Raw genomic sequence first — 26,260 nt, forward strand, 5'->3', positions numbered from 1 at the left:
CTCGGTGCTGCGCTGCGCGGCCTCTCGTGTCGCTGTGGAAACCGCCACTTCTCCCTCCGCAGGGCTCTCCAAGCCGTGTGCTCAGAGCGGCCTGCCACGCCGATGCCCGGTTCCTGGCTGCTCGTGGCCCACGGCACCCGCGGCGCCTGCGGCATCGCTCCCTCACTCGCGGCCGCGTGGCCAGGGACCCCGAGACAGGGATGGGGTCCGCCATAAGGCGCACGCTCCCGAGGGGGCCGGGCGCATCCAGCGCAGGCACCTCCGCCGGCGTGTGCCACAGGGATGGCAGCCGCGCGGCCTCGGCCGCGGGACTATGGCCATCCTTTGCTTTAGGGGTAATAAGACCATATAAATGCTCTTGAATAGCTCCACTGACCACCATGGATCCACACAAGGGTTCAATCACTAATACATGTTCTGTTTGATCTTTCATCTCCCACAAGATCTCGTCCCAAAAACACCCCTGACAAGATCCAGGAGGTTCAATATCTAACTCTCGAGAAATATAGGAGAAATTTTTGAAAAGCCAGTTGAAAAAAAGTTCTAGATCTCCCGGTTCCATCACTTTTTTGTTTTGTTGTTCAAGGATTCCTTTAACTTCTAGGTACATTTTTTTCTGTGGCTCAGAGAGCCCCATTTCCCACGATTCTTCCATAGTCCAGAGAGAATATCCAAACCAAGATGAGAAGAGAGAGGTCTGGAGTGGTTATTTTACTCACGAATTTTCCTCAGGGATCTGTATCTTGCTCGCATTCCTCCACCAGTTTGTCGCAGTGGGGATTACGGCAACAAGTATATTTCAAACCAGGAGTCTTGTAGAAACAAAGTAGATGACATCAGATTCCCACCAAGGTCATCAATAAGATCACAGCAATGTCTCCACCGACCAACAAGAAAGAAACACAAGCTTTCCTAAACACCATAGGTTTTTGGAAAATGCACATTCCCGAGTACAGTCAGATCGTGAGCCCTCTCTACCTGGTTACCCGCAAGAAGAATGATTTCCACTGGGGCCCTGAACAGCAGCAAGCCTTTGCCCAGATCAAGCAGGAAATCGCTCACGCCGTAGCCCTTGGCCCAGTCAGGACAGGAGCGGAGGTGAAAAACGTGCTCTATTCTGCAGCTGGGAACAATGGTCTGTCCTGGAGCTTCTGGCAGAAGGTGCCTGGTGAGACTCGGGGCCGACCACTGGGATTCTGGAGCCGAAGTTATAGAGGGACCAAAGCCAACTACACTCCCACAGAGAAAGAGATCTTGGCAGCTTATGAAGGAGTCCAAGCTGCATCAGAAGTAATCGGCACAGAGGCACAACTCCTCCTGGCACCCCGACTGCTGGTGCTGGGGTGGATGTTCAAAGGAAAGGTTCCTTCCACGCATCACGCCACTGACGCTACTTGGAGCAAATGGATCGCCCTCATCATGCAGCGCACCTGCATTGGAAACCCAAGTCGCCCTGGGATCTTGGAAATAATTACAAACTGGCCAGAAGGTGAGATTTTTGGGTTATCTTCTGAAGAAGAAGAGGAGCAAGTGACACATGCCCAAGAAGCCCCACCATATAACAAGCTACCAGAGAGTGAAAGACAATACGCCCTCTTCACTGATGCTTCCTGCCGAATTGTAGGCGCTGGCTGGAAATGGAAAGCCGCTGTATGGAGCCCCACACGACAAGTTGCACAAGCTACTGAAGGAGAAGGGGGATTGAGCCAATTTGCCGCATTCAAAGCTGTCCAATTAGGTCCTGACATTACTGAAAGAGAGAAGTGGCCAAAGCTCTACCTCTACACTGATTCATGGATGGTAGCCAATGCTCTGTGGGGTTGGCTGGAAAGGTGGAATAAGGCAAACTGGCAGCACAGTGGAAAACCAATCTGGGCTGCTGAGGAGTGGAAAGGCATTGCCACTCGGGTAGAGAAGCTATCCTTGAAAGTCCGCTATGTAGATGCTCACATTCCCAAGAGCCGGGCTAACGAAGAACATCGTAACAACAAACAGGTAGATCAGGCTGCAAAAATAGAGGTGTCCCAGATAGACTTGGATTGGCAACATAAAGGAGAGTTGTTCCTAGCTCGATGGGCCCATGATGCCTCAGGTCATCAGGGCAGAGATGCCACCTATAGGTGGGCACGAGATCGAGGGGTGGATCTGACCATGGACAGTATCTCCCAGGTTATCCATGATTGTGAGACATGCACTGTGATCAAGCAGGCCAAGCGGGTGAAGCCTCTGTGGTATGGCGGGCGATGGTCCAAATACAAGTATGGGGAGGCCTGGCAGATTGATTATATCACACTGCCTCAAACTCGCCAAGGCAAGTGCTATGTGCTCACAATGGTAGAAGCCATCACAGGATGGCTGGAGACCTACCCTGTGCCTCACGCTACTGCCCGGAGCACCATCCTTGGCCTTGAAAAGCAAGTCCTTTGGAGGCATGGTACCCCTGAGAGAATCGAGTCTGATAATGGGACTCATTTCAAGAGCAGCCTTATAAACACCTGGGCTAGAGAACATGGCATTGAGTGGGTGTACCACATCCCTTACCATGCACCAGCAGCTGGGAAGGTTGAGCGGTGTAGTGGATTGCTTAAAACCACCTTGAAGGCACTGGGTGGGGGGACTTTCAAAAACTGGAAGGTGCGTTTAGCAAGAGCCACCTGGTTAGTTAACACCCGAGGCTCCACCGGTTGAGCAGGCCCTGCCCAATCCGAGCCCCTACAAACAACATACGGGGATAAGGTTCCAGTGGTGCACATAAAAGGTATGCTTGGAAAAACTGTTTGGGTTAGTTCTGCCTTAAGCAATGACAAACCCATCTGTGGGGTTGTTTTTGCTCAGGGACCAGGTTGTACCTGGTGGGTGATGCAAAAGGATGGAGAGACCCGATGCATACCTCAAGGGGACCTCTTTTTAAGGTGAACTACCCATGGCTCTGTTCTTGTATCAGTATCAGCATGTATATATGTATATAATTTGGGTGATGCAGGAATTTATATGGTTAAAAGGGTTCAGTTTCATGTAACATGCTAGTATGGGAAAAATTTGGGGTGGATAATACTGGGGTTTTAGGAGTTCTCTTTGTTTTTTTTTTCTGTTAAAGGAATTTTCCCCATACATGTTGCTAGGGGGACAAATTACTGGGGGCTTAAGGAAAACAAAGACCTACCCATTGAGGGTGGGGTGCATCGAGGTACTCTTTTTGTTTCACCTGGGTGTGGGGACAGTTGGTCTCTGGTCTTTGGACAAAGAGTGAGGCTGCTTACTTTGGCTGCTTTTCCTTCTGCTGGAAAAGCCCCAGGATCCCAAGCCCGCTTTCCCTGCCCCGCTGGAGCTGGGCTGTGGCCGCCCTGCCCCACCGTTGCTTCGAGCCTTCGCTATGTTGTAGCCCTGCTCTCCCTGCCTGCCCAGACCTCCGGAGGGTTCTCCGTTTGGATACCTCTCATCTGCCACCCGGGATTTGTGCTCGTCCCTGCTGTTCCAGCCTGCCGTTCCAGCCTGCTGTTCCCGAGGGTCTGGCTGGACACCGGGATCGGTTGCCCAGCGGTTTGTGAAGCTTTTATTCCATCCCTGCCCGGGTTTGGCGGGCCATCGGAGCTGCGCGCTCCCCGAGCTCGCTCCGGAGCGCCCCCTGCAGCCGCGGGGGAACCATCGCACCTGCCCTGCTCACCGGGAGCCGCCAGCGCCCCTGCCGGCTGCGAGCGGAACTGCACCCGAGGGGAAAGGGCCTGACAGCCGAGAAGGCTGGCACTGGGTTTGTGATTGTTTGCTGTTACTGCCATAGTTATTGCTGTTTGTTTGCCTTGTTATACACATATAGATATATAATAGTAAAGAACTGTTATTCCTATTTTCCCACTTCTTTGCCTAAAAGCCCCTTGATTTCAAAATTGTAATAATTCGGAGGGAAAGGGAGAGTTGCAATTTTTTCTTCCATTTCAGGAGAGGCTCCTGCCTTCCTTGGCAGACACCTGTCTTTCAAACCAAGACAGATTCTAAATTTACCCTGTGGGGAAGGGATGTCATGTCTCAATGGAGAGCGAAAGTCGACATCCCCCAAATTCCCCGGGATTTTTGATAGCGGCCACTGTAGAGCACCCAACCCAAGCACTGAATTGGAAAACACATTCACCAGTGTGAGTAGATCAGTGGCCACTAAATGAAGAAAAATTAGAGGCACTCAACGCACTCATTGATGAGCAGTTGGCAAAAGGCAGCATCGTACCAACCAACAGCCCCTGAAATTCCCCTGTGTTTGTCATCCCAAAGCCAGGGAAGAACAGGTGGCGGCTCCTCGACGATTTGCGAAAAATAAACAAAGTTATAGAAGATATGGGACCCATTCAACCAGGGATGCCCTCCCCTTCTATGCTCCCATGAAATTGGAAATTGGCTGTAGTTGACATAAAAGACGGCTTTTCTCAAATTCCCCTACACCCTGACAACACCCCACGGTTTGCCTTGTCGGTTCCCACCATCAAGTGAGAAGCTCCCATGCGGCGCTGCCATTGGTGTGTGTTGCCTCAGGGCATGGAGAACAGCCCTACCATATGCCAATGATATGTCACCCATATTCTGGCCCCAATCCATGCCAAAGCAAGAGAAGCCATCATCTTCCACTACATGAATGATGTGCTGGTGTGTACTCCCAACGACAGCCTGTTAGAAAAAGTACTGGATGTGACAATTAAAGCATTAGCCAATGAAAGCTTTGAGCTACAGGAAGAAAAGGTGTCTTGGTTTGAAAGACAGGTATCTGCTAAGGAAGGCAGGAGCCCCCCTTAGAATGCCAGATGCAACCCTCGTGCCTCCGAGTTATAATTTTGAAATCACGGGGCTTTTAGGCAAAGAAGTGGGAAAATAGGAATAACAGTTCTTTACTATTATATATGTGTATAACAAGGCAAACAAACAGCAATAACTCTGGCAGTAACAGCAAACAATCACAAACCCAGTGCCAGCCTTCTCGGCTGTCAGGCCCTTTCCCCTCGGGTGCAGTTCCGCTCGCAGCCGGCAGGGGCGCTGGCGGCTCCCGGTGAGCAGGGCAGGTGCGATGGTTCCCCCGCGGCTGCAGGGGGCGCTCCGGAGCGAGCTCGGGGAGCACGCGGCACTGGCGGCCTGGGATCCCGGGAAGGGATGGAACAAAGGCTCCACAAACCGCTGGGCAGCCGATCCCGGTGTCCGGCTGGACCCTCGGGAACAGCATGCTGGAACAGCAGGGACGAGCACAAATCCCAGGCGGCAGACGAGATGTATCGAACTCCGGAGCTGCGGTGTGAACCCCCGGAGGTCTCTACAGGCAGGGCGTGCAGGGCTACAGAGCAGCGAAGGCTCGAAGCAACGGCGGGGGCAGGATGGCCATGGCCCAGCTCCCAGCGGGGCAGGGAAGGTGGGCTTGGGAATCCCAGGGTTTCTCAGGTAGAAGGGAGGCAGCTGAAAAAGCAGAAGTCTCCAGTGCTGATGAATTCCTTCCAGCCTCTCTCTCTGTCAGAACACAGAGAACTAACAGCCCACAAGCCCAGGTGAAAGAGAGTAGCCAGATGGACCCCTCCTCCTGTGGCCGGGTCTTTTGTTTTTCTTAAGCACCCAGTAATTTTTCCCCCTGGCAACATGTATGGGGAAAATTCTTTAAGAGAAAAAGAAAACAGAAGAACTCCTAAAACCCCAACACCCAGTATGAGCCCAGTAACTTCCAGACTCTCCCAATATGGGTCCAGTTTGATCACAGTCACCCCCAGTATGATCGCAGTCATTCCCAGTATTATTACAGTCCCTCTAAGTTTGGCCTTGTCAGGCCCGTTATGATCCCAGTTACTCCCTGCATTGTTCCACTTTCTCCTATTCACCCCTACTACGGATCTGGTCACTCCCAGTATTGTTCCAGTCAGTCCCAGGATGATCAAAACCACTCCCAGTCTCTCCCAGTACATCTCAGTTGTCCCAGTCATGCCCCCAGTTGTCTTCAGCATGCTCCCAGTTGCTCCCAGTAGCCCTCAGTGTGGTCCCAGTATGTCCCAGTATGATCCCTGGTGCCCCAGTTCTGCTCCCAGTGGATTCTGGTCCCAGTCCTAGTGTATCCCAGTGTCCCAGTCTGTCCCAGCCCATCCCAGCCTGTCCCTCTCTGTCGTGGTCCCTGCCCAGCAGCTGCCACCATTTCCCAGATCCTGCTCCCCCCTGCCCCATTCCTGGGCACTGGGACCCCCCTGCATCTCCTTCCCCAGCTCCGGGACCCCCCTGCACCCCCTGACCCCGCACCAACACCCCCCTGACCCCCCTTTCCGGGTATCCACCTTTCCCAGCCCCTGGATCCCCCTTTTCCCTGACCCCGGGGACCCCTGGACCCCCCATTCCCGGCTATCCCAGGGCACCTCAGCCCCAGGCCTCTCTTTGCTGGGAAACTCGAACTGGGCACGGGGCTCTGCAGCTGCTCTGGGATTTGTGATCACCCAAAGGAAAGGGAGACGAGAGGGAGAGGGAGAGGGAGAGGGAGATTCGGAATAAGGGATTGGAGTCACAGTGCCCAGTCCTGCTCCCTCGGGGGTGGGGCCCCACAGCCACAGGACAAAATGGATCCACGTGTCCCGGAGCTTTCCTCGCTTTGGGCCGAACCCAGCAGGTTCCAGGCAGAGTTTGGCCGCAGGGCCCGGGAGTTCAGCCCAGCCTGGCACAGGGGTCCCACAGGACGTGGGTGTGGAGGGTCCTCGGGGGGGGTGGTCCAGGAGGATCCAGGGGGGTCCCAGGAGGGGATCCAGGTGAATTCCCTGCTTCCAATGAGAGATCTGTATTTTAAGAGAGGTGGTTGATGGTGCTGTAAAGGAACAAACTGCAGAATAAGTCACAGAGAAGTCATTTAAGCAGGGACTACCCGTGGTTAATTCCTAAAACCAAAATAAGTCAGTATTTATTTTGAGGGAAAACGATTTCTAATGGCATTTTGAGGGACATCAGGATCAATACACAGAAATAAATACAAAGAAATACAAAGAAAATACAAAGAGGTGTGGACTGATCCTTGGGAGAGCCCGGGCAGACCCTGCATGAATTTGGCTGCCTGAATGCAGCTCTTGCCCGGGCCCCAGGGCTGGCCCCCTCTGGGTGTCTCTCCCAGCACCACAGGGATGCTCCTGCCCCTTCCCTGGTGCGCCAGGGTCCTTCTGGGGCCACCCAGACACCTCCCTGGGCCTCTGGAGGCCCCGTGGCACGGTGCAGACAGGGGTCAAATCAAAGCTTCCTTGGAAGATGGGGGCAGGAGAATATTGCCCACGATCTTCTTTCCAGCTGCCCTCCACACTCCTGCAATTCCTGCTGGGACACTCAGGCTCTCCATTCCGGGGCTCTGCAGCTCCCGTGCAAACCCATCCATCACCGTGTCCCCTCTCGCATGGATATCAAGGAAATGACACAGCAATGTCCACAAAACCTGAACTTGATTAACTTGACTGCTGGGGGGTGACTGGAAGATTACAGGGTGAGAACCTTATGCCTCCAAAAAGGGTCAACAGTTTGGAACTGGAACAGTCATGGAAACTTCAGCTTCTGGGGGAAAAGGTGGCTGGGAGCTCTGCGGCTGAGGATGGGAGGCTTCACTGACCCCTAAGCTGGGGGATGTCACAGTGCCCGGGCTGAGCACTGGTCACGCATCCCCCGCGATGCCCTGCAAGCTGAGCGCCGAGCTGGAGCTGGAGAGTCAGCGCTGAGGGGAGCCTCGGGGTCTCCTCCTCCTGCAGCTGCCCCCTTTTGCTGGTGTCTTGGCTCTGGGCCTCTGCAGAGAGCGGTGGCGCCGGCACAGCCGCATCCGGGCGCGGTTGTGCCTCAGCAGCCGCAGCAGCTCCTTGGGGCAGCCACGTCCCTGCAGCGCGTCCTGCACAGCCCCAGGGGCTCCGGCGCTTCTCCTGCACGGCCCGGCCCAGGGAGCCCGATGGAAGGGGCAGAGGGGCCGAGCGGGGCTGAGCCCTCTGGCGCTGCCCTTGGCCTCTCCGCGAGAGACTCGGGCCTGGCTGGGCTGCCCCGGGCAGAGGCTGCAGCAAGAAGAGCTCCGGCCGCCTCTGCCTGGTGTCCCTGGGGCTCAGGCTGGGCCCGATTCCCGCCCAGGGGCTCAGCCCCCACTGCTGAGGGGCCGTGGCCAAAGGGCTGCCCGGGAGGCCCAGCACCCTCTGATCCAACCCGGCTTTGCTCCGCCACGGGGGCTCTCAGGCCTCGCCCGACACTGGCTTGGCCCAAGGCTTTGGTGGCTGCCGGCCCTGGCACTGTCCCGCCTGCCTGACCCCCCTCCCTCACCTCTCCCCAGCGTCTCCAGAACCATCCCAGGACAAGGCCCATGATCAGCAGCTCCAGGGCCGAGCGTGTCCAAGAAACCAGCACCACGTCCACCAAGGGGGGTCATCCCAGGCCCCACGGAGTCCTGCCGCTCCAGCTCCTCGCGAAGCAGAGCCGAGGTGCCCATGTCCCCCTCAGGATGGCTGGAAGGGTCGAGAGGATGGGCCAGCATCAGCAGCACACAGAACTGCAGCAGCCAGGAGAAGCCCTGGCTGGCCATGGTGCTCTGTGGAATGAGCCGCCACCTCCACGCTGGCTCTGGCCGTGGCTCCGTGCCGAGTGCTGCCTGGGCTCTGGGCACGGCGACGGGCTGGGGACAGCTGACAGCCACCACGCTGTCCCCAGAGCCTGTGATATCACAGAATCACCAAATGCATTGGCTTGGAAGAGCCCTGGGAGATCATCGACTCCAACCTGTGCCCCATCCCCACCACGGCAACCAGGCCCTGAGTGCCCCACCCAGGCTTTCCTTGAGCACCTCCCCAATGGTGGCTCCACCCCCACCTGGCCAGCCCATTCCAATATCTAATGCCCCTTTCTGGGAAAAAGTTCTTCCTAATGCCCAACCCAAACGTCCCTTGGTGCAGCACAAAGCCCCTGTTGGCATCTGCTCTCTCCTGTCCTTGCCCAGCTCTGACAAGGCTGGCCCTGCCTTGTCGGTCCCTTGCCTGAGGGCAGGAGAAGAGGCTGTGCCAGTGAGTGCTGCTCCACTTTGAGGCCATTCCAAGGGGCTGCTTTCCTTCTGCTTTGCAGATTTGCATTGAAGAAGAAAGCATTGGTTCAGCAAAGAAGGACTTACTGGGACAGACAATTTGTACAAGAATAAAGGTCAGTAAATAGGCCAGGAAAAAGACAAAGAATGGAAAAGAGAATGTGGATACAAAAATGCTGCTAGCAAGAATTTTCTTGCTATTTTCTAAGTCCGTGAGAGACTTTTCTCTCGCACAGAAGATAGCAGCAGAGTTCTATAAACAATGAAACACAGGCAACCTTGAGAAGCCTTGTCTATAGTACAGTAGAAAAATATCTTGACAATGGATGTTCTAGGATTTTAGCCAATCACACCAAGGGGTGGCTGATCCTTTCTCCAGTTAGACTATGAAGAAAAAAGGCTATAAAAGAGTTTGTAAAATAATTCAGTCAATCAATCTTACTGCATATTTATGCCTGCTGGCTCTTCTCTCCTCCTCCCTACGGCTGCAGGACACGGTAATATTTTACGGCATTTAATAAGAGAAGAGGATTCATAAGTGTCTGAAGTACAGGGTTCTGGAAGAGCTTTTCAGTCAGCAGCACCTCGAGTTTTAAGATGGAGTTGGAGCAGTGCCCGAAGCTCTTCCCACACTCGGGGCACTCGCAGGGATTCCCTTACTGGTGCCTCTGCTGGTGTTTCCTCAAGGACGAGCTCCAGGAGAAGCTCTTCCCGCACTCGGGACACTCTAAGGCCTCTCCCTGGTGTGGATGCGCTGGTGGCTGGTGAGTTGGGAGCTCCACTTGAAGCTCTTCCCGCAGTCTGTGCAGCGGAAGGGCCTCTCCCCTGTGTGTGTTTGCTGATGTACAATGAGATAGGAGATCCACTGAAACATCTTCCCACACTCAGGACACTCAAAGGGCCCTCCCCTGGCGTGCATCTCCTGGTGGCAGGTCAGGCTGGAGCTCTGGCAGAAGCTCTTCCCACACTGCAAGCACTTGTAGGGCCGTTCCCCAGTGTGGATCCTCTGGTGGCAGGTCAGGCTGGAGCTGTGGCAGAAGCTCTTCCCACATTCCGAGCACTTGTAGGGCCGTTCTCCAGTGTGGATCCTATAGTGGCAGATCAGGCTGGAGCTGTGGCTGAAGCTCTTCCCACATTCCAAGCACTTGTAGGGCCATCCCCCTGTGTGTATCTGGTGGTGGATGAAGAGGTGGGAAGTGTGGCTGAAGCTCTTCCCACATTCCAAGCACTTGTAGGGCTTCTCCCCAGTGTGAAGCTGCTCATGGACCACCAGGTTGGGCCTCTGGATGAAGCAGAGGGGGGGCCTTTTCTCCTCAGAGCACCCTGGGCTGGCTTTGGAGCCCCTCCTTGTGGGGGATCCCTCTGGCTTTTCCTCTCCGTGTGATTCCTGTGCCATTGAGCCACTCAAAGCAGCCTCTTCCATGAGGTTCTGCCACAGGGGTTTGTCCTCCCTGGTCTCCATCTGCAGCTCAGTGCCTGGGGGAGCAAGGACAAGGAGAGGAAGGGACAAGAAGAGGAAGGAACAAGGAAGGAGGAAGGAAAGAACAAGGAGAGGAAGAAGGGTAGAGAAGGAAGAAGGAGAGGAAGGGACAAGAAGAAAAAAGGGAGAATGAAGATGAAGGAACAAGGAAAAGGAAGGAAAAAGAAGAAAAAGAAACAAGAAGTAGAAGGAACAAGTAGAAAGAGGGGAATTCGGAAGGAAGGAAGGAAGGAAGGAAGGAAGGAAGGAAGGAAGGAAGGAAGGAAGGAAGGAAGGAAGGAAGGAAGGAATTCGGAAGGAAGGAAGGAAGGAAGGAAGGAAGGAAGGAAGGAAGGAAGGCAGGACGGAAGGAAGGAAAGAAAGGAAGGAAGGAAAGGAAGGAAAGAAAGGAAGGAAGGAAAGAAAGGAAGGAAAGAAGGAAGGAAGGAATTCGGAAGGAAGGAATTCGGAAGGAAGGAAGGAAGGAATTCGGAAGGAAGGAAGGAAGGACGGAAGGAAGGCAGGAAGGAAGGAAGGAAGGAAAGAAGGAAGGAAGGAAGGAAGGAATTCGGAAGGAAGGAAGGAAGGAAGGAAGGAATTCGGAAGGAATTCGGAAGGAAGGAAGGAAGGAAGGAAGGAAGGAAGGAAGGAAGGAAGGCAGGACGGAAGGAAGGAAAGAAAGGAAGGAAGGAAAGGAAGGAAAGAAAGGAAGGAAGGAAAGAAAGGAAGGAAAGAAGGAAGGAAGGAATTCGGAAGGAAGGAATTCGGAAGGAAGGAAGGAAGGAATTCGGAAGGAAGGAAGGAAGGACGGAAGGAAGGCAGGAAGGAAGGAAGGAAAGAAAGGAAGGAAGGAAAGAAAGGAAGGAAAGAAGGAAGGAAGGAATTCGGAAGGAAGGAATTCGGAAGGAATTCGGAAGGAATTCGGAAGGAAGGAAGGAAGGAAGGAAGGAAGGAAGGAAGGAAGGAAGGAAGGAAGGAAAGAAAGGAAGGAAAGAAAGGAAGAAAAGAAAGGAAGAAAAGAAAGGAAGAAAAGAAAAACAAGGAGAGGATGGGATTTGCCTCCGTGCCACAGGGAAGGGGAAGGAGATCCCCCCAGTCCGTCCCCGGCAGGACGGCGTCGGCAGCGGGGTTGTCCTGCAGCCAGGGGCGATGCTGGGCTGGGAGATGGAGCAGGAGAGAAGGGAAAGGGGCACTGACTTCCTCCTCACCTGCCTGGGGCTCCCGGGGCATCTTCCTCACTGCCTCCTCCTCCTCCATTCGGCCAAGGCTTGGGAATGAGAAGTCCTGTTTTGAGGGGAAAACCAAGGGGTGAGTGCATTGGCTTGGGGGTTTCTCCCACCCAAGTCCATCTCTAGAAGTCACCAGATACCTTGTGTGAGAATTTAAAGAGTTTAATATAAAGACAATAAGAGACACATAAAATAAAGCAAAGGGGTAACGGCCGGGTGCCTTGGCGCTCTGCCAAGAGCACACCTGATGCTCGAGGTGAGTCCCTTTTATATCATTTTTATTGTCCGTTCTCTATTAATATTAAAACTTTTCTCAGAGCTGTTCTGCATGGCCACTCCTTGGTTCCGCCTTTTTAGAGCATGCGTAGTCTTCTGCCTTGCGGTTTTATTTCTTTTGATTCTTGGGGTTGGGCCCGCTAAGTAAGAGTCGATGGTAGGGTGGATCTCTTAATTCTCCAGACAGTCAGGGCTGATTGCAGCTTTGGGCCTCTTTGCCCCCCGGCCAGAGCGGTGATAGCGGCTCTCGGACTCTCCTGGCAGAGCAGCCTTTGGGCCCTTTTGTTCTCTGGACAAAGTGTTGCTTAGCAGCTCCTTGGGCCTCATCCTGTGTTCACTTGGAGGTTCTCTTACTTGCTCACACTTGCTAACATTCTTGCTAAAAAGAGAGAAAATTACATCTACACAGCAAAAAAGCATTTCTAACATTATATAATATCTACTTTTATACTTTGCGAGAAGCCAATATTATATTATATGTTTATAACACTTGTGTCCATGAAAACCTCCAAAACATCAAGACTCAGAGGAAAATATCCCTCACTGAGGTTCCCCCTCTCTGGTCTCTCCACTATGGGGTTCTGGGGGTCCCCCTTGTCCTGGATGCTGCGGGCCCTGCATATATTGGAGGTCCCTCCTCTGCAGGGTCTCTGCCCGCTCCAGACTTCCAGGGAATCCCAGGGATGCCCCCTCTTTGGTCTCCCCACTCTGGGGTTCAGGGAGTCCCCCTTCTCTGGGGCTGCACTAAGGGATGCCGAGGGTTTTGGGGTCCCAGGGGTCCCTCCTCCCCTGGCTCTCTGCTTCGGGGTGCCGGGGGTCCCCCATCTCTGGGGTCCCCTCTTTGGTGTCCCAGGGGTTCCCCCTCTCCAGGCTCATCCCTTCTCGGGGCTGCCCCTTCTCCAAGCTCACCCCACTCCCGGCTGCCGGGGTCCCCCCTCTCCAGGCCCCCATTTCAGGGTCCGGGACTCCCGGGGCTCCCCGCTTTTCTCTCTCCCCCCTCTCAAGGCTCCTCCCCTCCTCCCCCGCCGGTACCGGGCGATCGCCACGTGGCTCCCGGGACCCCGCACCCGCCACCCACCGCCGGCGCTCTGCCGGCAGCCGCCACCGCGACATCCCCAAAAAACACCTCCCGGGGACCCCGCAGTATCCACCCAAAGGGCATTTCGGGTCAGCTTTGGAGTCCTGCAAGATCCAAACATCGCTCCACCCGCCCCGTCCCGAAGAAAAGAATCAGGGAGCCCCAAGGTACTTCGGCTGAACTCCAAATATCCCTCCCCCCTTCAAAAGAAACCCTCCCCGGACCGCCCACGATATCCGGAGCGAGGTCCCCCTTCCCGGTCACCTGCGGCATGCGGGGGCAGCGATGCTCCCGGCGCGAAGGGGCTGCAGATCCAGAGAGCGCTGGACGCACGCGGCGCCTCCTCTCGCTGCTCCCCTTCCTGCTCCCGCTCCTCCTCTGCCCCTCCTCTTCCTCCCGCTCCTCCTCCTCCTCCTCCTCCGTCCCCCCGGCTGCTGGCGAGGAGCTCTCGGGTGAGCGGGGCGGGGACGGGACACGGTGGGAAAGGGGTGGGTCCCCCCCAAACCGAGCTGGGGGGAGCTGGGGTTCGGGGGACGGTGGGAAAGGGGCGGGAGAGGGCGGATGAGGGGAGGTGGGACAGCGGGAAGGGGGTTCCCAGTGAGGGTCTCCCAGTGAACCCCAGGACCCCCAAATGCCGTCCCTGTCCTCCCAGCCCCTCCCGGCGCTGTGGGGGCCGGGCCGTGCCCCAGTGCCGGCTCCAGGGAGCCCGAGCGAGCCGCCTGCCCGGCATCGAAGCTCTGGGCGCGGAGCCGAACGGGCGCCGTGCAGGGAGTGTCTCTGCGCTGCGGGCTCTGTGCCTGAGCGCTGCCCCGCGCCGAGCCCCAGAGGCGCGGCTGCTCCGCTTCCTGCGCCGCTGCTCCCTGCGCAGGGGAGGCCGCGGAGCGCCGCGAGAGGGAGCGGCTGATGGAAGGGCTGCAAAGGCTGAGAAGGCTTTGGAGCGACTGGGGAGGCTGTGGGGGTGCTGAGGCTCTGGCGGGGCTGAGGGCACGCTGGAAGCGACTCAGTGTTGCCTTTGCTTCCTAGATCTCCGTCTGCTCGACGTTTCCAGTGAATGATTAAAAAGCCGGTATTCACGGACAGAAACTCTCTAACTAATTAAAGTGGTGTGTTGATTACGCCGGCGGGCGGCACGGGAGTCGCCTCCTAGGGACGTGCCAGCCACTTACCCGGTTATTTGCCCTCTATTGATTTCACAAAGTGTTAGATATTAATCCTATACATATCTCCAGCACCTCCCATTCCCCGCTTCCTATTAAAATGCAGTTATTAGTCCTTTGTGCGTGCGCAATTCTTTTCTTGATTTGGGTCGGTGGTCTTGACTTGAGTCAGTGGTCTTGAAAGATGAAGTCGGGGATCTCTTCATCACCATGAACTTTCTACCTTCTATTGTGGGCAAGCCTCGGGAAGCCTTCTGGAGACGGTCCGTACCTCCTGCCTGTATTTGATCATGCAATCTAGGTGCTGGCTATAATTCTATCTGCTTCTTTTGTCCTTATGGCAGTTCATTTACTATAAGCAAAGTTGCAGACAGGTGCATAATGGTGAATAGCACTGAACTTCTTGGCTAAATTTCTAACTCTTCGTTGACTTGTCTTTTGGTTCAATCAGTACAAATTGCTTCTAACTCCCAGCTAAAGTTTAACTTCATAATCTTGACTCACTGATGGTCTTGCTTTTGTCTTCGTTATGATTTTATCTTTTGCATGAAATGCTTGTGAAGTGCCCCCGCTGTCCCTTGTGTCCCCTGGGCACCGACAGCCCCGGGCCTTGCCCTGCTCCCCCTCCCACGTTCCATCCCGGCTGGCGGAGCCTTGGAGCTGCCGTGGGGCCGTGGGGCTGCGCCGAGGGCTGCGGCCCGAGCCGGGGCCCCTTCCCAGTGCTCCCAGTCTGCCCATCCAGCCTGGAGCAGCCAGCGAGGGCTTCAGCTGGGGCGGCAGAGAGGCGCTGCTGGGGGGGTCCCAGCTCCGCTTGGCTTGGGCTGTTCTTCCCAAGCTGGGCATAAACGACTTTGGGAGTTTTCTGCCACAAATCTCTCCCCTCGTGCACTCAGCCAAAGGGGTTTGGGGCGGTTTTCCCTTTTTGGGGGAAAACAAAGCGAGGCACTGATGCTCCCTCGGGCCGGGAGCAGCGGAGAGCTTTGTTTCTCTTCTCAGCTGAATCGCGGCTCGGGGGGATGCATGTGCCCCTTAATGTGCACCCCCACTTTGTATAATATCCGATATTCATGGCTCTGTGAAGTCTTTGTTCTTCTGGAAGTTCAGGAATTTAGCAGGAGCTTGGCTGAGCAGCAGTTCGTGTCAATTAGTAACATTTTCTGAAATATATGGTTTCTCCCATTACTTCCTTATCTCCAAGTCCCTGGCCCTATCTCCAATGGGATTCACACCATCTGTTTGTAAAGACACGTTCATTTTTTTCCTTTTAATCCTCCTCTTCTTCTTTTCTGAGTACTTCTCTTTGCAAACTTTAAAAATGCCTTAATCTGTACTTCCTGGGCCTTCTTTGGTTTTGGGGTTATTCTCAGTGACCTCATTCTGTGTCCTTTTGTAGCCATTTCTGGGTCAGGAGGCCTGGCTGCCACCTGCATGCCCTTGATCCCCTGCTGAATGAGCTGCACTGAGCAAGGTGTGGTGCATGGTAAAAAGATGAGAGTTGCTGCAGCACCTGAGAGGAGAAACAGCATTGGTTTAACCCATGGTCTGCCAGGGAACCACGAAAACGTGTCCCATTCCCATCCTTTCCACGTTTGGACTGGTACATGAGCTGCTTTCTTATTTTGTTTGTTCTCTGTTTCCCCACTTTGCCATCTCTTTGCCAAGAGCACTTTGAGTCATTTAATTTTCCACAACCTCCTGGTCCTTCTGCTGGAAGAGAATCTGATGGCATCCCAGGGTGAAATGTGGCGCTGCTCATGGGAGTGGATTGGTGGGTGAGAAGGTCAGGAGCTGGAGCTGTGTGCTTGGTTATGATTTGGAGGACAGCTTGTAATCTAATGATGCATTGAAATGATCAGTGGGTTCTCTGGCACCTGGTATGAATTTGTTTGGGTTCCCAGGGGCTGCTCCATGGTGTTGTAGGATTTGTTCTGGTGGCCGTTCATCTTTTCCCCATTTTTGGGCATTCTCTCCAGCCAGGGATGCATCAATTGACCGCTTTTCTCTGATTAAATCATCACATCCTTGCATTCCCAAGTGATTTCACTGACCTTGTGGCAGCAAAAGCAGCCCAGTGGTCAAACCCACCCTGTATAACACAGAGAGTGCCAGCAGATGTTGGAGTGGGGAGAGGGATGATTCCCCCCCGCTTTTGTGAGTGAAGTTCTCCCAACATTCTCCGTTTGCTGTTTTCCTTTGCAGCTTCAGGGATTTCTGTGTCAGAGTCAGAGATGCTCAGTGTGGGCTCTGCCTTTAGCGATGCAAATTCCGTCAGTGCAGGGAGGCAGAGCTTGGGGTGAGGGGCAGAGGGAATCAGCCCAATTCCTGTGGCAGGCAAGGAGAGCCTGGGACATTGTGCACACTTCCTGCAGCAGAGTTAATTTGCATTTCTAAAGCTCCTCTGCTGGCTGCCTGGAAGGAAGCTTCTCTTGCAGGGCAGCCATCAGGTGACTCACAAGTGGCCCCCAACAAGCAGCTTTCTTTTTTTTTTTTAATGTTTTTTTTAACTGTTTATGAGTTAAAGGGTCAGTTTTAAAGCTCTTCCAGTTTTGCAAAATGCAACCTACAGGTGAACATTGAAAAACCCATTCCAAAATTCTGCCATCACTAACAGACACCCACATGCATACACAAAAAACCCCCAAAGCAATAAAGATTTTTGCTGCTTCTTGTCCTAAGACTAAAAATTGACTCTCACACCCTGGCCCAGACCCATCTGACAATATCAAAGTAGGATTATTAAGAAAAACCATTCTAATGGTGTAATCTTATCAAAACTGTGGGAAGGACAAAAACTCCCCAACAACCTTTTTAGTGTTAGAGGATTAAGGCTGAAGAAAAGGAATACAGAAGCTAAATTTTTAGCAATATAATATTGAACATTTATTAGTAGAACAAAGGCAAATCACAGCTGTGGGGCGCTTGGCAATATTGCCAGAGGCGCCCTCCATTCATTTTACTGTGGACTGAAGTACTCTCCTGAACTGTTACATATTCATTAACCCAGAAAGGAATTTACACTTCACTCCCCTTTCCCCCGCTCCGGTTTCTGCCCCTTCCCCCAGCAGGACACCGCCTCAGTCCTCTGGATCGCTTCAGAACTGCAGACAGGCCCCCTCTCTCCGGTGCCTCCGCAGTCTCCAGCCTCATTGGCAGCTGCCAGTTCCCTTGGGCGGTGTGAGTTCTGATGAGGTAACAATCTTCCTGGGATGCATGCGGTTTATCTTCTTTGTTTCTCTAAGATGTCTTGGTTCCTGGCTCTGTAGTTTCTCAGCTCAAAAGACATTTATTACCATGTGTTTATTAATACATTTCTTAACATATTACAACTATTTTGAAGTTACAATTTACCTTAATCTCGTTTCCACTTAACTACATTTTACCTTAACACTATTTCTACACAATCCATCATCACTTCTAAATGTTTGAATCATATATGTGAAAGACAACATTTATCATTCACTCATTTATCACACCAGGGTAAGGAATTGCAGACATGGATTCCAGGGGAGATAATTGAATATCTGCCCTGGGTCTGGCTCTTCTTCTTGCCAAAGCCAATGGCAGCAGCCGTACCCGTGGCATCTTGGTTTCTCTCAGCAGCTTCAGAAGGTGTTTCTTTATTTCCCCATTCATTCTTTCCACCCGACCCGAACTCTGGGGGTGCTGGGGCATTTGGAGGTGCCACTGTGTTCCTAAAGCAGCCAGAGCGGCCTGAAGGATCTTTCCTGTAAAATGAGTTCCCCTGTCTGAGTCCATTGCTTCCACAATCCATATCTTGGAATTGTTTGTTCCCAACATGCCTTAAGAACTGATGCAGGGATTGCTGAAGCATTTGGAAATGCTTCTGCCCCGCTGTGAGCTGCCATGCTGTTAGCAGAAGATATTGAAGCCTTCCTGCTCAGGGCATTTCAGTGCCAGGCTCTTCCAAGCACCCCCAGCTCGGCCCTTTGAGCTGAGCATGCGGGCGCTGAGCTGCGCTTTGTCTCATTCCCTTTCCTTCAGAGCAGCGTGTCTTGTCACTCTTTTCCCTTCTGCTGCCCTTGCAGAGCCATCCCTAAACACCTTTTCTCCCTCAGGCCAGGGAATGTCTGGTAAATCTCTCCTAGCCCAGGTCTGGAGCTCTGTCACTTGGCTGCAGCCATGGGTTTCTTGCCAGCCCCGTGTCCAGGGCCGTTCAAACAGGAGGCTGGGTTCAACCCTTGCCCTGTGCTCAACTCTGAATCCTCCTGTTCCATCCAACAAGTTTCATTCTGTAAGAACCGAGCGCTGCTCATCCATTTAGAGGCTCCTTTGGTTAACAGAGCTTTACCTTGATGCCAGGCTGGAACAATCAGAGATTGTGCTGCTGTCAGTTTTCAGGCCTCAGTTCCCATTAACGCCGGGGCTGCACAATTCTGCAGACAATGAGGCCACTCTCTGGCCACTGGGTTAAACATTTGAGCCCAGGAATTCCTTTGGCATGGCCCTGATTAACATCCCCATGCGATTCAAATGGTTTTTCCCTGTCTGGGAGGGCCAGGGCAGGAGGCTCAGTTAATCTGCTTTTGAAGCCTTGAAACTTGTGCTTTCCTTCTGGTGTCCATGATGGGGTTTCTTGGCTGGCAGGAGAGGAGTGTTGTAGGGAGAGATGCCTGGCTCCAGAAGCGCTGCCTTTAGCAGGGCCTCAGTAAGAGGCTGTAACCCCTTCCTTGCCTCCCTTGGAACAGGGTATTGCTTTTAGACACCACTTGTCCTGGTTGCTTCAGAGGAATTTGGAGAGGCTCCATATCTGATTTTGCCTATTTCCCTGGGGCTGCCCACACTTCTGGGTTCCCTTCAGCAGAGGCCTTGGCAGACATTTGACACCAAGGTACAGCAGCATTAGCCTCTGTATCTCCTTTGACAATATGAATTTGCATTCCCACTTTAGCCACCAAATCCCTTCCCAGTAAATCACAAAATAGGAACAAACAGAAATTGATGTGTTTCAAACCCATCTCCCACATCTACTGATAGTGGTTGAATGAAACACCCCTGCTCCTCTTTCCCACTTATTGCCTGAATAATGAAAGAACTTCTTGACAATTTCCCCCCTTAGGTCTCAGATTCGGAGTGGATTGAGAGGTCCCTGTGTCTATCAGGAGCGGCCTCGTCTCGATCCAGAGGCGCCCTGAATGTTCTCAAGGGCTCTGGTGCGGTGGGTCCCTGGTGTGCTGGGAGCTCTGAGAGCCCTGACAATCCATGTCCATCAGGGGTGGACTTGCTGGTGCTGAGGGTGCTGCTGTCTGTGCTTGCAGTGTCCTTGTGGCCTGCAGCTGGAGCCCTGATTCCTTGGCAGGGGCTGTTTGGGTGGGCTCTGCCGTGCCGAGGAGGGCAATGCCTGTGCCAGGTGCTTGTGGCCGCCGCCGTCCCCTGGGTGCTGGGGCCCCCTTGGGCCCTGCGGTTCATCCCTGGGGGGCTGTAGAAACTCTGCCATGGCCTTTGCCTTCACCTTGGCCTTTTGCTCATCCCTTCTTGCATTCCCCTGCTGAGCCTTTCTGGCCAAGTGCTGCAGGGGCTTCTTGTGCCTCTCCTGCAGCCCCCTCAGTGCCTGTGGGTGCTCATCCTCTGACAGCTGCTGAGCTTTCTGCACAATCATTCGTTTCTCCAGTGACCCAAACAAGATCGATGAAAGAAAATCCTGATCCTTCCACATCCCGCAGCCTCCTGGGGGCCGGGGGCCAGTGCCGGCCCTGCCCGGGGGGTGTTGGGGTCAGGCAGTGCCCGGCGCTGAGCCCCGGCTGCCCCACAGCCCCGGCCCGGCCCCGCAGCTCCCCACAGGCCCCCAGCCCGTGCTGCCCTGTCCTGCTGCTCCCCACCACAGAGAAACACCCTGAAATCCTGAACTTCTTTGTTTTCCTGTCCTGGAGACCAGGGTTACAAAAGATCAGGATCAGCTGGCAAATTCTGAGGATAAGATGGTGCTGAGAAGCATCCCAGTCCTCACTTTTTTCTCTTCCTGCTCTTTTCCATCTTCCTTTTCCTTTCTTCCCACATAGATTCCTCCTGCTGCTGTTTGCCTTAACCATATTCCTGCACACTCCCTTCAACCAATCCCTTCCCAGCACACCAACACCATCCGTCCCCTGTTGCTGAGACCCCTTGTTGACTTCCCTTTTTACCCCGCTGGGTGTCCATGTCCTTAAATACCGCTGGGAGAATGTGCAAACTGCTTCAACATTGTCCCCTTTTGTATAGGACACGATGTCCATGGTTGTGTTGAGGCTTTGTTGTTGTTCTGGAAGTTGAGGAATTGAGCAGGAGCTTGGCTGAGCAGCAGTGTGTGTCAATCAGTGCCATTTTGTGGAGCTGATGGTTTCTGGTGTCACTTGCTGGTGTCCAAGTCGGTGTGGCTGTGTCCGAGCAGATTGAGAGCATGTGTTTGTAGGGAGGCATTGCTGTTGTTCCTTGGCTGGGGGTGCCCGGTTTTCGGGCCATCCCCCCTGGAGCAGGGTGTCCCCCCTTGGTGCAGGCGCGGCCCTCAGGCAGCGCTCAGCCAATCAGAAGGCGCGGCGCTGGTGAGTCAGCAGTTGCCAGGCAGAGCCGCAGCGCCCGGCGCTCCCCAGCTGGAGCCCCCGTGTGGCCCGGCCTTGGCGCCCCCCGCGAGGGGAATTTGGGGAGGTGGGAGGGGGGGAGCGCCAAGGCCGGGCCGGCCCGTGCTGTGCTGGCAGAAGTGGCTGCGGCGGGGGCCGAGTGCGGGCAGGAGCGGCCGAGAGCCCAGCGCTGCCGCAGCCCGAGCTGCCGCAGCTGCATCCCTGCTGGTGCTGTGGGATCCGAGAGCTCTGGGGGGCAGAGCGAGCCAGGGGTGGATGCTGGGCCTGGGGGGAGGAGGAGAAAGGCTGGAGGAGCAGGGATGGAGAGCAGAATGGTGAAAGGATGGACGTGGGAGCAGCAGGTGGGATTCAGCAGGAGAAGGAGTAGTGTGAGGAAGAGGAGTGTGAGGAAGAGTAGGGATACAGGAGGCGGAGGAGGAGGAGCAGGAAGAGGAGGCACCGCAAGGTTCCAGCACTCGCTGTATCTGCAGCCTCCCCCCAGCCCCAGGAGCGTTGCCCCCCCCCATCCAGCCGGTGATCAGGGAGGGGGATCCACGATTTTCCCGTGGGTGAATCTTGGTATTTCTGAGGTTTCTTGGTCTCAATGTTGGTGCTTTGGTTTTTTTGTGGGGGCTGAATGTTTATATTTTGGAGGGTGTTTTGTCTGAATCTTGATGTTTTGGGAGTTTTGGGTCTGTGTCTTGATGTTTGTGGGACTTTTGGTCTGAATCTTGGTGTTTTGGAGGTTTTAACAGACACAAGATGCCTGGTGATGGCCTTGGGCAGGAGAAACCGCAAGCCGAAGGCGCTCACCCCTTGTTTCTCCCCCCAAACCAGGATTTGTCATTCCCAAGGTGTGGCTGGATGGAGGAGGAGGAAAAGCCCCGGAGATGCCGCACGAGGAGGGGCTGCAAACGCAGCCCAGAGAGATCCAAGGAGGAAAGAGCCCCCCTGTGCCGGGAAGGCGGCCGGAGATCCAGGGGGAGCTCGGAGCTGGGGGAGAAGCCTCAGGGTGGGGAGAAGCCCCACAAGTGCTTGGAATGTGGGAAGGGCTTCAGCTACAGCTCCCATCTGAGGGTACACCAGAGGATCCACACTGGGGAGAGGCCCTATGGGTGTGGGGAATGTGGGAAGGGCTTCAGCCGGAGCTCTGAGCTGATCCGGCACCAGGTGGTCCACACAGGGGAACGGCCCTATGAGTGCTTGCAGTGTGGGAAGAGCTTCGGGTGGAGCTCCACCCTGAGGGCACACCAGCACACCCACACTGGGGAGAGGCTCTACCAGTGTTCTGAGTGTGGGAAGAGGTTTCAGAGGAGCTCCCATCTTCTCGTACATCAGCGCATTCACACGGATGAGAGGCCCTTCCGCTGCCCCGACTGCGGGAAGGGCTTCAAACACAACTCCCACCTCATCAGGCACCGGCGCATCCACACCGGGGAGAGGCCCTACGAGTGTCCTGAGTGTGGGAAGAGCTTCTCCAGCAGCTCTCACTTGACCCGACACCAACGGAGGCACCGCTAAGGGAAGCCCTGCGAGTGCCCCGAGTGCGGGAAGAGCTTCATGCGCTGCTCCAGCTCCATCCCCCGTGGGAGGATCGGCGTTGGATGATCCCCAGTGACCCCCGTTGGGCAGAGCCCTGGTGACCCCCGTTCCGGGTGATCCCCGCTGGGTGGGGGGAAGGTGGTGGAGAGATTTCTTTGCCTTCTCCTTGTGCTGCTGGGATTTGGTTGGTAATAAATTCCCTCCCTGTGCCCAGGCTGGCTCTGTTGTGCCCGTGCCCGTGCTCAGGGCGGGATCTCTCCCGGTCCTTCTCTTGACTCCTGGGCCTTTCCTTGTATTTCCTGTCCCTGTGCAGTAGCAGAGGGCAGGGACAGAGCGGTTTTGGTGTCTCCCAGCATCCAGGCAGGGCCAGCCCAGCCCCGGGGGTTATGAGGGGGTTGTGGGGGTCCCCCATTTTCGGGACACTCCCGCTGGAGGAGGGTGTCCCCCCTTGCTGCAGCCCCATCCCTCAGGCAGCGCTCAGCCAAGCAGGGAACACCCTCAGCTGGGGCCTCATTTTTGGGCACAGCTGAGTCCCTGGACCTCTCCATCCCCATTTTGGGGTGCAGCTGAGCTCCTGGAAACCTGAGTCCCCAGTTTTGGGGCTCTATTTGGCTTGCACAGCCTGGTTTTGGTAGCAAGGTTGGTTCAGAGGTGGCTTCTGAGAGAAGGATCTGGAAGCTTCCTCTATGTCTGGCGGCTCCAAAGATGGAGGTGCCGGATGCAGAGATTCCCCCACAGCCCCTGGGAAGGAGGGAGGGGTGGGGGGAGGGTGTTTTTAAGGGTCTTTTTTTCCTTCTCATTCTCCTGCTCTTATTTTTTTGGTGTCATCAATTTAATTAATATCTCTAATTAGAGCCTGATGTGCCCGTGCCAGTGTTTGCTGATGGATCTCTCCCGGTCCTTTTCCCCACCCAGGAAGCCTCGGTTCCATTTTCTCTCCCCTGTGCGGCTGCGGGGGGCAGGGACAGAGTGGCTTTGGTGGGTGCCTGGCACCGGGCCAGCGTCACCCCAGGCCATGGGCACCCCTGAGATCCCGTGTCCCTGGGGACACATTTCTGGGCACAGCTGAGCTCCCACCTGCCCCACACCTCAAGGTTCCCCCTCCAAAAAAACCCCACCGCGAGGCTGCAGTGTCCCTAAAGCCCCTCAGCCAATCAAAATCATGGCCAGCGCTGGCCATGGGGCGAGTGGTGGCAGCTGGGGCCGTACTGGTGGCACTGGTGGTGCTGGGAGCCCCCCGGCTGCGGGCACGAAGCTCTCGGGTGAGCGTGGGGGGGCGGGACGTGATGGGAAAGGGGGGGAGAAGGGGGAAAAGGGGTGATGGGACCCCTAAAATGAGTGAGAGGTGGAGGGGACCCTCAGAGGAAGAGCAGGAGGGGGCTGAAGAGTGGGGGAGAAACGGGTGGGAGGGGGTGGGAAGGTGGGGAAAAGTGGAGGATGGGACCCTAAAAGTGAGCGGGAGTGGGCTGGGGATTGGGGGATTGTGGGGAAAAGGGTGGCAAGGGTGAAAAGGGGGCAATGGGACTCCAAAACTCCTCTGGGGAGCGGCTGGAAATGGCGGGGGAGGGGATGTGAAATAGGGAGAAGGGTGGAAAAGAGGAAGTGGGAGCACGGGCAGGAGGGTCCCATGGCGGCCGTGGGGCACAGGGGGTGCGGAGCGGGGATCCGGGGTGGCTCCCGGAGCTCTGGGCGTGCTGGGGGCTGCAGGGGGGCACCCCCTGAGCTGTGTCCCGCACACACAGGGGTGTTCCAGGGGATGATGAAGTCCGAGTGTCACTTCATGAAGGGCAGCGAGCGGGTGAGGTTGGTGCAGAGGAGCATCTGACACCGGGAGCAGCAACTGCACTCGCCAGCGATGTGGGGCTGTTGGTGGGGGACACCCCGTGTGGGGAGAAACAGGCGCAGTGCTGGAACAGCCATGCAGCAAGAGTGGGGTACAAAGGGGCTCTGGCGGACAGGCTCTGCCGGCACAACCGCGAGATCGTTGCCCCGTTGCTGGCGGAGCGCAGAGGTGCAGAACGTCGGGCAGAGCGAGTCCCCTCGGGCCCTGCCCTGGGGATGAGCCTGGAGCCCCTCAGCCCCCCTGGAGCCCATCCCCGGGGCCTCTTGTCCTCCCAGGTTCCCCTGAGCTCTCCCAGTCTCTCCCAGTCCCTCCCAGTCCTTCCCAGTGTCTCCCAGTTTCCCTCCGCGTGTCCATCCCAGCCCTGCGTGGCGCTGACGCCCCTCAACCAATGAGAGCGCGTCTCTCTGATGACTCATCAGTTGCCAGGCAGACCCGCAGCGCCGACTGCCCCGTGCTGGACTCGGCCTCCCAGTGCCGCGCGCTCCATTCCCAGTCGCTCCCAGTGCCCTCCCAGTGCCTCCCCAGTGCCCTCAATCCACTCCCCTCTCACGAGGGCAGCTCACTTCTCTCAGAACACTCCAACCCAAAGCTGTCTATGCTTCTAGGCCGATCTCTTGTCCTGTTTCTCGGTGTTGGGCATTCCATCAAGAGCCACCCTTCTTTTTAGCCTGGGCAAAGGGGCTGGGAGAGGGTTCGGGGGATCCTCGGAAGGCAGGGAGGAACTGGGATGGGGCTTGTGGAGTCCTGGAGGAGATGAGTGGGTTTGGCATGTGCTGGAAGGTTTAACGGCGTTCTGGACAGTTGGGGACGAAAAAAAGAGGGGTTTAGGGGGTCCTGATGGCTCTCTGGGGGGGTTTTTGAGAGGTCTTGACCTCTGTGGACCCCCGACAGATGCCAGTGGACACTGCCCGCAGGAAGATTCTGACGGGGATCGGGGACTTCGTGTTGGGCTTCATCTTCCTGGCGCTGGGGCTCGGCTTTCACTTGCTCGAGGAGGTGATGGGGGGTCCTGGGGATCGCATCCCCCCTCCCCCAGAGCGTGTGTGCCCCCCCGGGCCCCCAGCCCGGTGTCACCCCCTTTGCTCTGCCCACAGAGCTCCTGAGCCGCCGGCGGCCGCAGCCCCTCCCTGTGGCCTCGGGCCCGGCCGGGACCCCCCGCTCCATCCCCGCGCTGATTTTGGGGGGGTCGTGTGTCCCCCCCAGCCCCGCTGTCACTCTGCCCCCAGCCGGCTGCTCCCAGTGCTCCCAGTAAGGCTTCCCAGTTCACCCCAGTGCCGTTTATTGGAGGACACTGGGGAGGGACTCTGGGGAACCCCGCGTGGGAGCCAAGACTGGAGGGGCAAAACCAGCCCTGGGATGGATCAGGAATGGGGACCCCCGTGTGTCCCCCCCGTGTCACCCCGCTCTGGGTGCTGGGAGCCCCCGGCTGCGGGTGAGGAGCTCTTGAGTGACTGGGGAGGGGCGTGGGGACGATGGGAAAGGTGTCTGAGAGGGGGATAAGGGCCGGGGGGACAGCGGGAAAGGGCTTCCCATGAGAGTCCCTTTGTTTCCCCATTGTTAGGGAAGATGAAACAGGAAAGCCTTATAAATATGATTGCCTGACAAAAGATTTTGGGAATATGAAAACTATAAGCGACATTGAAATGAAAGCCACTTTTTGAGATACCAGGTCTTAGTTACTGAACAACTGGAAAACAATGGTATGGCCGACTGAAGGTAATCCCCTCTTGATGGAACAATACCCTCTGCTTGCAGGCAGGTCCAAGGGTCAGAGCAGACCCTACTAGCTCAGCAGAAGGGGTCCAAAGAGTAGTTTTTAGAAGTTAAGATGTAACACTCTGTGGTAATATAAGAACTCTTATAGGCTGTATGTAAATGCTATAGGGTTTGTATCTTGTATTAGATTGGTTAGTGACAATTAGAATATTCAGTACAGAAGATGATTTATTGTATTGTAACCAGGACTTCAGACACTCTTACTCACACTCTCTTACTCTACTCACTTCTTCTTCTTCACTCTCATTCCTCTCGCTCTCTGTCTCTCTTTACTTACCCGCTCAATCTCTTGCTCTCTTGGGCCTGCTCAGAGCTGTCTGGCAGCTC

At 55.3% G+C, this 26,260-nt stretch overlaps 1 long non-coding RNA gene and 1 pseudogene across 1 annotated transcript; both read right to left on the minus strand.

The window, feature by feature from the left end:
• Positions 1–9,387: 9,387 nt before the first annotated feature.
• LOC125318707 overlaps positions 9,388–26,260 on the minus strand; it is a 55,627-nt pseudogene continuing 38,754 nt past the window's right edge.
• Positions 10,467–13,446, minus strand: LOC125318835. The gene is made up of 3 exons (XR_007200505.1): positions 13,329–13,446; positions 11,690–11,765; positions 10,467–10,498 (listed from the first exon to the last, which is right to left on the minus strand). It is a non-coding gene; the product is annotated as an uncharacterized LOC125318835 (long non-coding RNA).

Source organism: Corvus hawaiiensis, chromosome 31 (genome assembly GCF_020740725.1).
Source record: "Corvus hawaiiensis isolate bCorHaw1 chromosome 31, bCorHaw1.pri.cur, whole genome shotgun sequence".
Taxonomy (NCBI): Eukaryota; Metazoa; Chordata; class Aves; order Passeriformes; family Corvidae; genus Corvus; species Corvus hawaiiensis.